At 39.0% G+C, this 16,347-nt stretch overlaps 1 protein-coding gene across 8 annotated transcripts in view; it reads right to left on the bottom strand.

The window, feature by feature from the left end:
- The window catches only part of Fars2 (phenylalanyl-tRNA synthetase 2, mitochondrial), a 507,072-nt gene that overhangs the window by 459,782 nt on the left and 30,943 nt on the right, over positions 1 to 16,347 (bottom strand). For 6 of the 8 annotated variants that reach the window (XM_077801819.1, XM_077801818.1, XM_077801821.1 and 3 more), the window contains one exon: positions 6,219 to 6,304. The exons of the other annotated variants lie outside the window; for them this stretch is intronic. The gene's annotated coding sequence lies outside the window, so the exon portion shown is untranslated. The remainder of the gene's footprint in view (positions 1 to 6,218; positions 6,305 to 16,347) is intronic. 8 annotated transcript variants of the gene reach the window in all.

Below are 16,347 nucleotides of genomic sequence, written 5' to 3'. Positions count from 1 at the left end.
GGGTGTCCTCTTCCTCCACCACCCCATCTCTCGAACATGAATAGCACTGTCCACTCTGTCACGAAGCCCCCCTCATACTTACCACAGCCCTACACTCAGCTTGCACTCAGGAAGCACTCCACTGTCCGAACCAAGGCATTCTTGTTTCTGAACTATGATGAGGCTCCACTTGCCCACCAAACTGAGGATACACACAGCAAGCATTTCAAAGCCTGGATACCAGGGCCACACTGCTGGGCTCAGGGCCCTGTTCTTTCACTCACTGTTCATGTGACTTAGGACAAACGGTTCAATCTCTGTGCCTCAGCTCCACATTTGTACTAGAGATACTATCAATGTCTGCCTCCCGAGATTGGCTCAGGAGTAAGTGTGTTGGTGAAGCTCTGAAAACTGTGCTCACACAAAGGACACTGGCTGTTTTTTTTTTTTTTTTTTTTTTTTTGACTCAACTCCATTCATGAGTATTTAGACCAGAGGAACTTAGAAGGCCTATGCCCGCCCACATCACAAGATAACCAAACAGCTTTGGTATTATCATGAAGGTGACACAGGCTCTCTAGAGCAGTCCACAGACCAGCATCAACAGTATCTGGAGGCTCATTAGAAATGCAGAGTCTCATCCCTGTCCGGCCACAGCACAAAAGTCTCCACCTTAACACTCTGCGGACACAGTAACCTGGGGTTCCTGTTGAACAACACAGGTCTGGGGTGGGGCCTGCGGCTCCCAGACCACACTTGGAGGAGCCAAGCAGAGAGTTCCAAAGAGGAAGTGTGCCAAATGTGATAGGAGTGTCAACTGGAGTCTGTAAATGACAAGAAGGGTAGATGGGGCATGACTGATAACCGTGGAAAAATGCATAGCTAAGAAATAAACGGCAGGCAGTATAAGGAGCTCCTTGGTAAACTCTCAAAAGTGGGGATGTGCCGTATTCAGCTTTGTTTTCTCAGTTGAATGCTTAACACGAAGGAAATGTTCACTGAGATCATCTGACACCAACTTTTATTTTTGTGGGGTTCACCAATTTAACCCCAATTTGAAGAAACTGGAATAACTTTTTTGTTTTAAAAGATCAAAATTATTTCCTATTTGTTGCCCCTTCCGCCTTACCTTAGCATAGGTTGAGCATCCCTAAATCTGAAAACCCAAAACTTTTCAAAGTCTAAAAATTTTCAAGTGTCAATGTGACAGCCCAGGTGGAAAGTTCCACACCTGACCTCATGTAACAGGTGGCAAACTAAAAGTGCACTAAAATTGTTGTATAAAATTACCTTCAGCTTATGTGTACACAAAACATAAATTAGTCTCATGTTTAGACTTGGGTCCCATCCCCAAGATCTCTCATTATGCATATGTAAATATTCTAAAATCTGGGGGAAAAAAATCAGAAACCTAAAACACCACGGGTCCCAAGCATTTCAAATAAGGGACACTCAACCTGCATAACATGTGACTCTATACTTCCTACATGAAGATGATACAAACTATTCTGAATTTTTTCCCTTAGAAATGATGCTGTTTTTTCTGGGCAGTGGTGCATCTGTAATCCCAGCAGTCAGGAGGCTGAGGCAGGAGGATACCAACTTCAAAGCCAGCCTCAGCAACTTAAAAAGTGCCTGTCTCAAAAAATAAAAAGGGCTGGAGATGGGGCTCAGTGGTTAAGCAACCCTGGTACCAAAACAAACAAACAAACAAAAAAAAAAAAACAACGAAAAAAAGAGATGATGCTGGCTTTGAGACAGGTATGGTGGTATACACTGATAACCCTAATCCCAGCAACCCAGGAGGCTGAGGCAGGAGGATCCCAAATTCTAGTCCAGCCTTAGTAACTTAGTAAGACCATATCTCAAAATAAAAAATAAAAGGAACTGAGAATGTAGTTCAGTGGCAAAGTACCCCTGGGTTAAATTCTCATTATCCAAAAAAAAAATGTGTGTGTGTGTGTGTGTGTGTGTTCACACACACACACATATACATACATACACACAGATATACATACACACACACACATTCACACACACACACACAAACATACATACATACATTTGCAAGGCCCTGGGTTCAACTCCAGTGCATTCACACATAAATGAGTGATTCTAACTTCGAAAGACTCAGGAGGTAGGATGGACTAGTAGAACATCTTCAAAAAAGCAATGGGCTGGGTTTTTAGAGAGAACTTGCTGTTACCTTGCTGCCATTTTCCTTTCAAATTCCTAAAATATTAAAACCTAAATTAAGAAATCAGAAAAAAAGGGCCTCATTTCTATAATCTTCAAGCATTTCTTAGTGACATACATAACTAACCACCCCCTGGAAGTCAAGAACTGGGAATAAATACAGAGAAGGAGGTAGGGGAAATAAATGAGCAAAGATTAGAAAACTCATGCCAACTGATCCAAGAACCCCTGGAAGTTTTCCTCAGGGAGCAGAGTCTTCATTTTCTGAGACTTCAAAACGACCAGATGCCCTGCCTGTTACCTAAGCAATCTGTCTCTCTCATTCAACAGTGCCCCCTACCCAACCCCCCACCTGCACACACACCTGTCACCTCGGTAATTAACTAAGAGAAGAAATCTGCACAAGGATAAGAGGAGAGTTATCTTCCCAGTGCCCACAACTGTTAGAAATCATCTAAATGGGAATGTCATGCCCAAGCCAGTGTGCTTCTCTTTGAAAAGAGTAATGAGGAGGATCAGCAGCAAATGTCCCTTCTAAGACTTCCTTATAAATCAGAGAGAGAATTTCGATCATGTCACTCTGAATCAGCAGCCAAATGTGCCTAAAAATAGATACAACATTTAGAGTTGCTTATAATATATGTACTTGTACATGCATACATAAGCACACACACATACAGTCCAGTCCCCCTCCATATCTGTGGGTGTTCCATCCATGGATTCAACAAACTGTGAGTCAAAAGTACTTAGGGAAAAAAGTTACATCTGCACTAAACATGTAAAGGCTTATGTATCTTGTCATTATTCCCTAAACAATACAGTGTAACAGCTATTTACACAACATTTACATTGAGCTAATTATTATAAGTCACATAGAACTGATTTAAAGTATGCAACAGGATGTGCGCAGATTATAAACAACTACTACATCACTTTACATAAGGAACTTGACCATCTGTGGATTTTGGTATTTGCAGTGGTCCTGGAATCAGCTTCCAAACATATGGTAAGGGATGACTATGACTATCTCTCTCTCTCTCTCTCTGTCTCTCTCTCTCTCTCTCTCTCTCTCTCTCTCTCTCTCTCTCTCTCTCTCTCTCTCTCTCTCTCTCTCTCTGCCCTAGCTATATCAAAAATGATTTTAGAGTGGGCAGAGTCCTAGTCCTCAGATACTAAAGTAACCCAGTCATTTTCTACAACTCAGGGAGGTCTCTAACACATACAGAACGTACATATATACATCTTCCCTCCTCCAACTACTGACAGGGCTCTCATATACAAACTGAGAACAAAATAAGGACTTTTTTTTAAATTTCACAGCAAATCACTCATTATTAAAACAAAATCAAAGCGAGGAGGACAATTGTTTCTACCAAGCTCTAAATCTCATCTCCAAACTCTGATATACTATCAAACAAATAACCTTAAAGCACAGTCCAACATACCAGGGACCTTAGGGAAGCAGCATAATGCCAGATACATCACACTCCCAGGGCCCTAACAGTTTGTTTAGACAAAGCATTCCTCCACACTGAAGAACCCTCAGATTCAGGTAGGTAGAAGAAATGAGATATGTAGAAAGGACAAAAAAGACAAGGAAACTAACTTTCACGTAAAAGCCTTATGATCAAATGCCTTCACCCCAAAAGCCAATATTCCTCCCAGGCCTGTCACTCCCAAATTCCTGGGAAATCTGTAAATCTTAGACTTACTATCCATTTACTCACTTATAAAAAATACCTTTGCACTGTTAATTAGCCTATGTAACAAAGTAAAGAGGGAGATGATATTTTAAGAAACATATGACCTAGGGTCCGATCCAACATTATCTACTGATCAGATAATGGGAACTATACCATTCTTTAAAGATACTAACACTGACCAGACAACCATATATGGCCTTCAGATAACCAGACTGATATCATCCTCACATACCTTCTCATGCCCAGCCCTCATCAAGTTTCCTTTAAAACAAAGAGTCTGAGAACCCCAAAAGCATCTCATTGTCAAATGGCCCACATTCTCCCCTGAATGTGTCTCTGTTGTCATAAATACATCTTTGGGCCTCTAAAATGATGTGTCTTTTAGTTCAGTTCTGCAACATATGTCAAGCACTCCACTCAATCTGAGTTGAAGCCTCTCTTTCTAGGAATATCTTGACTTTCTCCTGTGATAAGACTGACTATGTGGTTCACTCAAACATGCACCAAGATTTTCTAAATTATGATACGGCCAATTGTTCACATTACAGGAAAGTAGAATGCACTATACCTATTTTCACCAGAGGAGGTCAGGTTTATGTGAGCAGCCTTCAGGAACTATCAGAACTATCACCACAAATGTCATCAAAGTCTACAGATTACAAAATGAAACTATTGTCAAAATCCAGAAAATGATCTAGAGCTTCCATGGAAATCTAGGAGAACGAATTATTGTCCTTCTTCTATATACCTGAAAGTAAACAGGCCTATCTTCCACAGTAGCAAGCACTAAAGTGTTTAAATACAAAGACAAACTCCAGGAAGACAGGAAAATAACTTTCCACTACAAATAAAAAAAGAGAAGGAGGAGGAAAAAGAGGTGGAGAAGAAGTTCCCTTCTAATGGGAGGAACTCATTCTAACAATATCAACTACCAAGGCTACTCTGAGAACACAACATTTTCGCATGTTTGTCACGGTAAAACTCTTACAACCTAAAACAAGGTATTAAAGCAAAATGGTCCTACATCACGCCATATACCAGAATCATCTCAGAATCTTCAAAAATTTCAGCAGTGGCACATACATCAGATCAATCATACCTGAGATGGCACTCTGCATTTTTTTTTCTTCCACCCTCCAGGGCTGGGGATTGAACCCAGGGCCTTATGCATGCTGGACAAGTGTTCTACCAATGAGCTACATCCTAAGTCAGTTGGCATTATCATTTTTAAAAGTCCCTTCCCAGATAGACTGTCATGTGTCATCATAGCTAGGAACCACAGAATTAAAGATTATTTTGAAGGTATCTTCCAGATCAGAGAATTTGTCTTAGCATGACTATAGGCCTTTGGCATGCTAGGACAAGAGGTCTTTGTCTTCCCTCAACCCCGGAAGAGATGTTGAGAACCAAGCACACCCAGGATCCCCAGCTCAATGATGAGGCAGGGTCCAGGAGGCCTTCCATCTCTATTTTCAGGAGGCACCTCCTTGACAGCAATGTGAGAGGCATTAGAGACAGGCTGTGACATGAACTGGCACTGGCCTAGCTGAGCCAACATCCCCTAGGGATGGCGTTCCTTTCAGAATAGCCCTCTATGCTGCTTTGAGGGAGAACAAACAATCTATTAAAACATTAAGTAGAGCAATGCGTAAGTTTCAGAGTGTTGCTCCTTTATTAATAAAAGCTGGAAAATTCACTTTATCTACATAAAAACAAGTCCTCAATGTTTACCACTGCTACCACCAGACTTCCCCAACTTAAATCCAGTTTTAGATACCTTCCCCTTGGTTTTATTGAAAAGCAAACTTCTGACAGGGATGGATAGAGCAGAGCTATATTTTAAAACTCCACTAGAATCAATACTTATTCTAATATTTTAAGCCAAGAAAACATCACCCAAGAAAGATAAAAAGAAAATCAAACATGTTGCAGACATTTTTTTAAGATGATATTATATATAATAAGATTTTAAAGCATGAATTTGGAAAAGCAGAGAAAGGCTATATAGAGACATTTAAAGATTAATACTTTTTAAAAGGACTTTCATTAAAAAAAGATGACTTTTTGGTTAATTTTAAAAATGCTTCCCAACATGAACTCTGAAAGCAGGCTTTGAATCCAGGCTTGGACACTATCAGACAGGAGGCCCTTAACCACGTCCCTTACCCTCTTTGGGCTTCATCTTACCTGTATGTCACAGGAATTAAGTTTCAGGAGTTGAGCTGATGAGTTCAAATTCCAAACTGGACATGTGACCTCCGTTAACCTCTGTGAAGCTCACTCCCTTCCCTCTGTGCCTCCCTTCTGCCTCTGTAACATTAAAAGGTGAATACTACCCACCTTCTGCATAGAGAAACTGGAACTCTGTGCACTGCTGGTAAGAAAGCAAAATGATGAAGCAGCTGTAGAGAACAGTACCCAGGTCCCTAAAAAATAAAATTAAAAAAAATTAAATATAAAATTACCATATGATCCAGAAGTTCCACATCTGACTATATAAAGACTGAAAGCAAGGACTAGAATAGGTAACGGCACACCCTTGTTCACTGAAGCATTATCCACAATAGCCAAAAGGTGGAAGCAACCCAAGAGTCCACAGAGACACGAAGACACAATATGTAGTCTCTAATGCAGTGGAATATTTTTCAGTTGAAGAAAACTTCAACACAGGCTACAACAATGGATGAACTTAGAGCACACTATGTCAAGTGAAATAAACCAGTCACAGAAAGACAAATACTGTATGATTCCACTCACAAAAGCACTTAAGAGTTGTTAAATTCATGAAGATAGAAAGCAGAATGGTGGTTGCCAGGGTTTGAAGGTAGGGAGAAACAAACAAGAGTTAGGGTGCAATGGGTACAGAGTTTGGGTTTGAAAAAACCCATTCTAGAGGCTGGGGTGGTGGCTCAGTGGTAGAGTGCTCGCCTAGCATGCATGAGGTACTGGGTTCAATCTCAGCACCACATAAAAACAAACCAATTTATCCACCTAAAACTAAAGATACATAAATAAATAAATATTTTTTAAAATAGAAAAAGAAAAAAACCCATTCTGGTGGTGACAGTTGCACTACAATGGGATACATTTACTATATACTTACAAATGGTAAGAATTTTTATGTCATGTATATTTTACCAAAATAAAAACACAAAAATGCATTATTTATTCATTTATTCAGATTGAACCCAGAGGCACTTAACCACTGAATACATCTCCAGTCCTTTTATTTTGAGACAGCATCTAAGTTACTAAGGGTTTTGCTAAATTGCTAAGGCTGGCCACAAATTTGCAATCCTCTTGTCTCAGCCTTCCAGAGTTGCTGGGATTACAGGTACGTACTACTACCATACCTGGCCAAAACACTAAAATTTACATTCATGAAAAAATAAGAAAGAATAGTACCTAACTCCACATCTGAAGATATATATATATATATATTTTAAAACTCCACTGGAATCAACACTTTTTATATACATATATATATAAAACCTTAGAGTCATAAGTATTAGATATATATAATCCTTAGAGTCATAAGGATTAACCACCCATAAACTGAGCAGTACATAGCACATGCCTAGCACATGAAAGTCTTTCATAAATATCAGCTCGTGTCTTGCTTTCCTGCCTCTGTGGTTCACTACATTCCACACTGCAGTGTCTTCACCTCTTCGAGGGAGCTCTATGCCTTCTACAAAGAGATTCTCCACACCTGGGCTTCTTTATAGCAGAAATTCTCCTTCATTGCAACAAAACATCCACTCACATCAGATGAAGAGGACATTTACTTTCTCAGCTGAATCTTCACACATTACATAAAGCTGAGATGACCACATGAAAACCAACTGGGTTCACTGTATTTCCTAAATGTTTGCTATTAGTCAAAAAACAAAAAATTCATAGGTTAAAGCTATCATATAGATGTGAGAGGAGAAAACAAAGTCTTGCTATTCATTAATCCTGTTTCACTTTTTATCACAAGCAAGACCATTTTACCACTCTTGACCTTTCTCAAAAATTTTTTTGTCCCTTCCTCCCTTTCTACACACTTGTCCTGGCTTCTTCCTTGCCCTTTCTACCTCCTCCTAAGTCAGGGATCCCAAATTCAAATGCCTAATCACAAATTTAATCACCCAGCCACACAGAAGAACTAAATATAAATGTAAAAATAAGACATGGCTAAACTGAACTACTTAGGGTATTACAGTATCTAATTAAAAATTTAAAAAAACATACCTCATCTAGGGCCTGTGCATTATATTTATAAATGTACAAAAATAATTACTCTAGACACTAGGTGATAAAATACACAAGTCATTCCTTTGCACACACACGTGTGTCATTTAAACTTTTTTTTAATGATCCAAGAAGTTTCATACACTAATGAGATTCATTTCCTTGTAGTACGTCTCACCTGTGGCAAACCTGCCACCTCTAATTTGTTTTAAAAGGAATTTTAATCACCTAATCAATCAAACTCCTGACCTTCAGCCTTCCTAGACACCTCACTGTGGTCAAAATTGGCACTAAAAATTCATGTTGTAGCTGCTCTGTTGTTCGCAAGCTCCAAAATGCCAATGATGTGGATATAATTTGAACAAACCCTCTAAGAGACTGAAAAACTGGTAAATGAAGTCTCTAATTTTTCTTCTACCAAGATTCTTTAAATAAATGTGAATATTATTAAGTAATAATTTTGTATCCATTGGGGTTTAAAGACATAAATAATCTAAGTTTTTACATTGTCCATGCAGTCTTTTTATCACAAAAATCACATGGCCTAGTAAACTGGGCTTCAGTAGTTATCATTCTCTATGCACATATACAGAATGGCTGAGTGTCGTTCCTTCCAACCCCACCTCCTCCCTTCTAGCACACACAGTGCTAGCTACATAGGCTTCCCTTTCTCCAGCTCCATCCCTCACCCAGGGAAGAGGAAGTATTCTTCTTGCTGAAGCCCAAACCTCAAGACTCAGTCACTAGGGCACATAAACATGCCCAAATTCTCCCACTAAAGTAAAAAGCATTCCCTCTCTTGCCAGCCCCACCCAGTCACAGCTCCCTTTCCTGGCCTCAGGTCTCTTTCCCAGGAACACTGAGACTTAAACATGGCACAGCTCTTGTCTTCACTTTCTCATCCATCTATGGCTTAACCCAGTGAATGCTAGGGCCTACTCCACTCCCCACAGGAGCCATTTCCAAGTCTTGCCAATGACCTATTAGGACAATCAACAGCCTCTTTTCAGAGTTTATGTTATTTGAACTCTCTGCAGCATTTGATGCTATTGGTTACGCCCTCTTCAAAACTGCCTTCCCTCAGTTTTTAAGGCCTCTCTTCCTGCTGTCCTTGCACCTCTCTGAACATTCTCAATTTCCATTAAGAATCCATGTCTTCCCAACATCACCACCAGTCAGTGAGCTCACAGTTCCATCCCTGGGTCTGTTACTACATACCCTGTTCTGGTTCCACCTACCTTTAAATATAATCAGCATTAACTACCAATCATATATAAAGTTCCCTCAATTCCAGTCTCTCTCAGGCAATCCCACCCATACATGCCCCTGACTGGGCAGGACTTCACAACTTGGGTATCCTTGGGCATCTTACACCCAATGGATCCAAAATCTGCTACCATCTCATGCATTTACATAGATGACGGCTCCAAACCACCACCTGATTACCCACCCTCCCAAAAAGTGGGAGGCATCTTCTAGTCTTCCTTCTCCTTTATTCCTCAGATCCAGACAGTTGTCAGGACTTATTGCTTCTAATTCCACATCTCTCTGGAATTTGTCCATCTTTCTGTCTCCTCCCATGCCACTAGCTCAGATCTTCACCATAGATCACACATACAGTTCTCCACTGAAAATCAATATGTGTGCCTCTGGTCAGCAATCCAGGTTGCTGGTAAAATGATCAAGCCTTAGGTGGGCATGGTTGTTAGAACAAAAAGACAAGGCTGGATGCAAACTTCACAGATCATTTCAGCCTTTATTCAGGAATAGGACTATACCTACAGGAAAGTACCCACTTTCCTGGTGGAAAATGAGCCACTGAACAAAGGAAGGCACTGGGCTTATGTAGGTTATACTGACTTAATTAATGAGGATGTCAACTTAGGCACTCAGGAATTTGGGGTCTATTTTACTGGGCAAAATGGGAGGGAGTCTAGGGTCAGCAGTCAGTCACTGGGACTTATCTTACTAGACTTGATGGAAAGCCTGGGGTCAGTGGTTGGTATCTGGAAAGGACTTGTTTAGGGAAGGATTAATGCTTTGGCCTCTTCCCAGAGAGTGTCTTTCTAGATTTGATGGCGACCCTCCTCCCCAGGGTTTGTTTTATCACCAGGAAAAAATGTATTGAAAAAGGATCAATGCTCTCAATATATGGCTTTCCTTCTCACTCCCCTTTTTCCAGGTCTCACTATTGGAGGGGTTTGTCATTTTCCATAACTAATTATGGTGGCAATCATATGGTGGTGTGGTAATGGCCTGTAATCCCAGTGGCCCAGAAGACTAAGTCCCTAGATTCAAACACTGGTGCAAAAAAAAAAAAAAAAAAAAAAATTATCTAAGTCTTATAAGGTCACTTTTCTGCTTAATACTCTCAGAAAAATCTAAATTCTTTACCTTCATTCCTGAATATCTAAAAAAGCTCATGTCTTTTTGGTCACCTCTCACCAAATGTCAGACATACAGACACATAGGCAAATACAACTTCCTCAGCCAAGGAAAGCCCTCCCACCCTTTTTGTCCAGTTGCTCATCCTGACAACTACCATGAGAAAACCTTTGATGTTCCCGAGTCAGGAAACTGTCTCACAGCACATACGTATCTGCCTATCTAGCAGTGATCCTCCACATAACAGATTTTGTTGTAGTTGTTGATATATTAATCTCTCCCATGAGATGATGAACTTGTTGAATGGAGGAAATATGTCATCAGACTTCATATATGAAAAAGTAGCACATATTTGTGAAATTAATAAATGAATATTCATAATGAAACCTTATTATACAAACTTATTGAATACCTAGAATTCAAGGGGGGAGTAGTTAAATCTCTAACTCATTAGCAGTACTAGTAGGAATAATTGGTTATTTTTCAAAAGACAGATCTTAAGCTTCTTTTTCCTAGAAATTATAATTCAGTGGAGATTTTCTTTTACTCTCAAATTGAGTATTTTAGGGATTTGGGTCACCCAGCCTCTCAGGCCTCTTCATCTGCCTCCTGCCCAACCCTCTGGCACTCAACCTTCAGAGCGTGGCTTGAAGCAGTACTGAATTTTGAAACAAAGATTAGAAAAACTCATTCAAAAGTAGTATTCTATTAAAATCTTACCAAATGAAAGAACTAAGAATGAGAGTGAAGATTCCTAGGCCGGATAAAACCAAGTTTCCTATATTAGACCATAATAGCAAGAATGAACTAATCAAAATAAATAGGCACAGGGGCAGGTGACGTCTAACAAAGCCTTCTCCTAAGGCTGAATACACATCACACCATATGAATCATGCCTATTTCTGATAGTGAAAAGAATATGAAATGGTTATTTATATATAGTACGTGGGTTTACTTGGGGTCTTTTTTTTGAGGTACCGAGGAAAAAACCTTAAACATGCTAGGTAATTACTCTGCATCTGAGCTACACCCCCCAGGCCTGGCACATGCTTCTAACAACATATCTGCAAAGAAATTTTCCACGTAAGAAGAGCACAGGGCTGGGGCTGGGGCTCAGTGATGGTGCCTTGCCTAGGATGTGTGAGGCACTGGGTTCAATTCTCAGCACCACATAAATATTAAAAAAAAAAAAAAGGTCTATCAACAATTAAAAAATAAAAATAAATTAAAAAAAAAAAAGCAAAACAACACAGCCTCCATTCTGCAACTGTTTAAACCCACACCCAGAGAGATAAAAAGGGGGACTTAACCAATCACAAGGCATCAAAACAGGCATGTCAACCTTGAGTTTCTGTAATTCAAATAGAAAAACTGAGCCACATTCACCATGAGCACATTCTGCTTGAAACACTCTTATGTTACTTTTTTCCTTTTATTTATTTATTTTTATGTGGGGCTGAGGATCAAACCCAGTGCCTCGCATGTGCTAGGAGAGCACTCTACTACTGAGCCACACCCCAGACCTAAAACTCTTAAGTTATTTTGTTTAGGCTGTCTTAAACGTTAAAAATTTAAAAATAAATATATTATGTATCTTAAATTGTCAAAAAATAGACATGTGAATTACTTTGATGATCTTTTGTCCCACTGAATTCGAAATTCCAGTGGTAAAAAGGCGATGAGTAAGGAATCATGAGTTAGGTGCACAGAACCTGTCAGTTTTGTGCAGAATGTGAGAGAAACCTTTGCATGAGAAAACATAAGCCTGTAAGTATAACTAATCCCTCCCCAACACATCCAGTCATCTGCCATGAGTCAGCAGAAAACAGGTATGGAGGTTAAAAAATATCAGGTCCTAAGACTTCTTTTTTTTTCCATTTTTTTTATTCTTTTTTGATATACATTAGAATGTATTTTGACATCTCATACATGTAGTATAACTTATTCTAATTAATATCACATTCTTGTGGTTGTACATGATATAAGCCCTAAGACCTCTGTTGAAGGTTCCAGACTCCTAAGTATAAAAAAAGATAAATTTTGGCTTAAATTTGGAAGTTGATTCACATTATACACTAAAAGTGCCATTAAGCTATTTGATCAACATTTCTTACATTTTTTAGGATGGTAGTTATTGCTGTTAAATTGAATCAACCATCATAATTCTTCCATTCCAAGGGAATATCAATTCCAAAGAAAATGTAGCACATGGGAGAAACATACTCTTTACAATATTAATGTCAAGAGTTAAACATCTTAAAAGTTCAACTTAGAATAAATGAGTTGATGCTTTTGCTTAATACATGGGATTTAAGAAAATAATTTTCATGTGTCAGGCCTGTCTTTTCAGGCTATTATGGGGAAGCTGTCAAAATTTGTTCTTATAAATAAAATACCTATTGCCATTCACACCATTCATAAAAGCTACTTACTATAATGTAGGGGAAATACAAAATTATTATATGGGGTAACACATAAATTAAAGTATACAACTTTAAATATGTCAAAATGAACCCCAAGATTATGTAAAATTATACTGAACTAAGTAAAACATTTTTAAAAGTATACAACTTTTAAAACATTAAACAGTTTGTTACTCTAGAAGAGAACAAATGCAAAGGCTCATTTAAATCTATAAAAGCAGTACCTTGAATTAATCTGGAACTCTTGTAATTAGCTTAAAGAAATGTGTATGTGTGATGTATGTGTGTGTGTGTGTGTGTGTGTGTGTGTGTGTGTGTATGCATGCACATGCACACTTCTCACAACTGCCTTAAAATTACCACCACTTTGTTTTGAGGTGCTGGGGATCAAACCAGTACATGCTAGGCAAGTACTCTACCATGGAGCCAAACACCTAAATCCCAACTTTTTTCCCAATGATGGAAATGGAACCCAGGGCCTTATGCATGGCACACAAGCACTGTACCACTGAGCTACATCCCCTGTCCTAGCATCATTTTGATGATGAAATTAAAAAAGACTCCATAACTATATTGCCTAAAATCAGAGTGTGAAATAATGACAGACTGACCAGTAATTGATTTCTCCCACCTATGTATTAAAAAGTCAATGGAGGGCAAGGGTTGTAGCTCAGTGGCATAGCACTTGCCTACAATATGTGAGGCACTGGGTTAAAAATAAACTAATAAAATAAAGGCATATAGTCCATCTACAACTACAAAAAAATTTTTTTAAGTCAATGGAGAAGGATTTTTTCTTTATCTTTTAAGAGCATGTTCTTTAGTAAGGTACAGTGGCACATACACTGTGATCCCAGAGAATCTAGAGGCTAAAGCAGGAGGATCCCAAGTTCAAAGCCAGCCTCAGCAAAAGTGAGGCACTAAGCAATTCAGTGAGACCACATCTCCAAAAAATAAAAACAAAAAGGTTTGTTTTTTAATTCTGTGAAAAAGACTGCAAGCTCCCTAAGAGGAGGGACTTGTGTCTACACCAACCCTCACCTCCTACTGTCACCAGCACCTAGAACAGTGCCTGCCACAGCATTTTTTAAATATTTTTTTAGTTGTTAATGCACCTTTATTTTATTATTGATATGTGGTGCTGAGAATCAAACCCAGTGCCTCACACAGGCTAGGCAAGCACTCTACCACTGAGCTAGAAACCCCATCTGATAGCACATGTTTCTGTTAAGAAAATTTGGGAGAATGCAGCCACATATATTCAAAACCACAGGTCATGGCTATGTCCTAGAACACTTGTCGTCAAATGTCACAGTATTAGGAAACATTTGGTGAGAAGATTAAGAGTATAAAAGGGGAAGATAACCCTGACCTCACAAAAAGACATCAAAAGCTGCTGCTCCAAACTACTAACTGGAAATATCAAAAACAACAACAGCAAAAACTCAGGACAGATGGTTGGACAAGATGCAGCAGATAAGCACTTGGCTCAGCACAGATGGAAAACAAGACCTAGAGAAGAAAATCTTGTTACCCAGTCATAACTGTGACATCGCTAATGAGTGATGGGAAAGAACTTCTTGGAAGCAGTGATCTCCTGAGAGATAAAAGGAATGCTCTGAGACCAGGCAGGGTGGGAGTCAGAAAGAAGACAAAAACGAAAATGAGAGAAAGAAGATGTTATAGGAGAAGCTGTCAGACATCTACACTTGGTAAGCTGGAAATTCTAATGAGTAGAGGGCTCTGTGGTCTCTTGTCAGTCATCCCTATTCACTGACTTTTATAGGGTGAACATCTTTAAATTTCCCAAAGATGAGTTATCTCTTGGGAGAAAAAAGAAAAAGAAAAAAAAAAAAAAAAGCCTAGAGCTAACATGAACTGAAGTTAGCTTCAAGGGTCTTAAACATTTCTCCACTGATGCTAATAATTTTCTTTTTTTTCTTTTTTTATTAGTTGCTCAAGACAATACATGTTCTTTCTGGAAGAGATTTACATGATCGAACCATTCATACACACAGAGCTATAGCTGATTCACAATTTGTGGCATACTTCCAGGTCCTCCAAGCAACATCACAGCCTCAATGCAAGCCAAGTCCATTCTGGAAGACTCTTTGTCTAGGAGGGGAGGATGGATGAGATGCGGAAGGAAAGTATAGAAGAACTGAAAACTAAAAATTCTCTTTGGTGGGCTTCTACCAGGCCAGGAGGCAAGCTAATTGTAGATTCAGGAGTAAGAAGTAGCAGCCAACGGAAAACTGGCCATTCTAGTGCCAAGAAGGGAATGAGGGCAAGAGAAGGAAATACTACAACTAGGAAGGAACTGTCTTGGGAGGATTTAGGACCCTTACACAAGCAGTTCTGAGGATCAGAGAAGTGCAATCATTAGTGCGACTCCACCATTTCTTTTCTTCTCTCTTCACTTACCGATATCATCACTACCTAACACAAGGTACACAGCAAATGACGATGACCCAGCCTGACAAACTGAGCTGTTGGAGAAGCCAAGTTTGGCAAAGGAATGTCATGAGCTCAATATACAAAATAAGCCACAACATACACTAAAGGACTTTATCAAATGCAGGAAATGTTCTCCTTTCCTTTGGAAAAAAACTCAACATAAAAAATAATCAATATTCCCAAGTAATAAAAGACATTGTCAGGCTCTTCATTTGTGGATACCTCCTTGCTAGAGCTTAATGGAAGCCAACACAGGAACAGGTCATGGGTGACAACTGTGCTCCACAGACAAGGTCAGATCCAGGACCACAACCTCAGCCTTGCTCTGAGTTAGGTCTCAACAGGCCAGGCTTTCTGTATCAGGATTCAGAGAGACATGTGCCTGGCACAGTGGCAAGAGGATCACAAGTTCAAGGCCAGCTTGGGCAACTTAGTGAGACGCTGTCTCAAAATTTTAATCCCTACCATCACCAAAACAAACAAACAAACAAAAAAGCCAGAAAATCTCTGAAAGATTCTGAAATTATACTAAAATTAGTTTTAAAAATGAGATGTGGAAAATATTCCTTCACACACACACACACACACACACACACATATAATTACAAAAAACATATAAGTATATATAATTATGTAGGTTACATATTATTCATATAATTACATATGCTATCTTATGTGCTGTACATATCTTATGCATATATACATAATTATGTATATTATATATGCTACACATATGCATTTTTATATGCAGAGTGACAAAGCAGGGGCACAGGGTTGGAAAAGCACATTACATTCTGAACAAAAGCATACAATTGTTAATGCCTTTATGATAAGCATTATGAATTACTGTAAATAAAGACGATTAATCAGATTATAGTTTTTTTCTTGGAGGGGCCGGTGGTTACTAGGAATTGAATCCAGAGGTATTCTACCACTGAGCTACATCCCAAGCCCTTTTTATTTATTTA

The sequence above is a fragment of the Urocitellus parryii genome, chromosome 8 (genome assembly GCF_045843805.1).
Source record: "Urocitellus parryii isolate mUroPar1 chromosome 8, mUroPar1.hap1, whole genome shotgun sequence".
NCBI classification, from domain to species: Eukaryota; Metazoa; Chordata; class Mammalia; order Rodentia; family Sciuridae; genus Urocitellus; species Urocitellus parryii.
The sequence above is the reverse complement of the archived record's forward strand: the minus strand, read 5'-3'. Positions and strand labels throughout refer to the sequence as shown.